The sequence below is a fragment of the Delphinapterus leucas genome, chromosome 9 (assembly GCF_059928025.1).
Source record: "Delphinapterus leucas isolate spDelLeu-1000000601 "Yukka" chromosome 9, BTC_Dleu_Yukka2, whole genome shotgun sequence".
Lineage (NCBI taxonomy): Eukaryota > Metazoa > Chordata > Mammalia > Artiodactyla > Monodontidae > Delphinapterus > Delphinapterus leucas.
Genome location: NC_143137.1, coordinates 77,901,295 through 77,903,494, shown reverse-complemented (window position 1 = coordinate 77,903,494; position 2,200 = coordinate 77,901,295).

Below are 2,200 nucleotides of genomic sequence, written 5' to 3'. Positions count from 1 at the left end.
TAAATTTTCAAATTAATCTACTTGATCACACAAAGCAAATTTAGAAATAAATGTAGTTAGTCTAATTCACTGTGTTTCATATTGAACTAGCTAGGTAGAATAACATTTTTCTAGCAATCAGAATTTTTTATGCTAGAAATCAGGACATAATTTTATTTCCTTGGTTTTAATACAATGGCTAAAGAGAGATACTGATTTTCTAAACCATCCACTGTGTACCTACAGGTCAAGCTAATACACTCCACAGTTTCTGGAGCAGAGAATTTTCATATGTACTCAGAGATAAAGTTTCTCCCTTTATTAACTGAATTTTCTTATTTTTAAAGGTCAAATTCAAAGATTTGCTTTGTGCAAAGTTTAATTTTAATGTTTTCCAAGGCTTAAATCACTCAGGTTATAACTTGAGGTATTCCAGGATGTTTTTTCAGGTGCCTTTTGGATAATTATTAATAAGAAGAGATGGGACATATGTACTCAGCTAGCAAGGATATTAAGGTATTGATATACTATCTTTATTTCAAGGGAAGAAATGAAATTATCCCTTTGAGCCTGGAACAAGATAGAGTTAATAAATATTTGTTGAAGGAATGGAGAAAAAAATGGACAGAAGAATAATTTTGGGGAAAACAATAAAAATAAAACCAGTTTGAAACTCCAGTACATAATGGTATTTTAATCTATAACCAATCAGGCCTTTCTCTATGTGCAAATGCACATAAATATATTAATTTTTTATATAAAAATGAATACTGCTATATACTAGGTTTTCACTCAAAAACATATAAAACAATTATTTCCTAATATCTACTTCAAATTGTTTTAAAAACTATATGATATTCCACTTTATGACTGTAAAATAATTATTCTTCCAATTCTGTATTGTAGGACATCAGGTGGTTTCCATTTTTAAATTCATATATAGCATAGTTACCTTTATTACTATAGTTAAAAATTGTATGTGTTCTGATTTTTTAAGGAAATTTTCCTTAATGTAAATTCTTGAAATTGATGATTCAGAAGACATCTTGTAGCTCTCAAAGGCTTTTTCAATTTTTTTTTTCAATTATTTCTTAATTGAAGAAGAACATTATGATGTGGCCCTCTGTTATAGTTTTTTATATGTGGAAATAGCCATGTTCAAGTGACCCAAAAGGAGGAACGACGTCACTAATATATGGAATTAATCCCCCATCAGGTTACTCCATCATTAATACCCACTTTACTAATGGAGACACTATAGTTTCCCACTTTGTTAATTTCTGATTTGTTTGAATATTTAATATTAATTAAAAAAATAAAGGCTTCCCTGGTGGCACAGTGGTTAAGAATCCTCCTGCCTATGCAGGGGACACAGGTTTGAGCCCTGGTTCGGGAAGATCCCACATGCCTCAGAGCAACTAAGTCCGTGCGCCACAACTACTGAGCCTGTGCTCTAGATCCTGTGAGCCACAACTACTGAAGCCCACGTGCCTTGAGCCCGTGCCCTGCAACAAGAGAAGCCATAGCAATGAGAAGCACGAGCACTGCAAAGAAGAGTAACCCTTGCTCGCTGCAACTAGAGAAAGCCCGCACACAGCAACGAAGACTCAACGCAGCCAAAAATTTTAAAAAGTAAATAAATTAAAAAAAAAAACAGTAACAAGAAAATGATTTTCTAATTAGCAAATCATAGATTTTCATGCAAATGCCCTAATACTACTTCACTGTAAAGGAAGTTTTATAATATTAAATATTCTATATATAATGATATTAACCACTATATATAATGATATTAAACATCATATATAAAGATATTAAATATCATATATAATGATATTAAATATTATATATAACAATATTAAATAGTATATATATTTTTTGAGTTAGAATTTAAGGGAATTGAGGATTTCCTGGTGTTGAATTATTTAAGGATCCTCTAACTGTCTTTTACCCTGCAATGCTAATAAATATTGACTGGAATAAAGCCAGCAAAACTGGTATTTCCTAAACACCAAGGTGCCTATCCTCTATGGCAATATTTTTAAACCCATGCTTCATTTTGATAAATATGAAATCTTACTTCCTTTCTCCCTCACCACAAGATCCTATCCTTATCCACAAACGTTTTGTCCAGCTTCATTTTGAGTAGTTCATATCGTGAAACAATACATTTGTTCCCTATTCCAAATAACAAAATTATATATTGGCTATGCATTTCAAA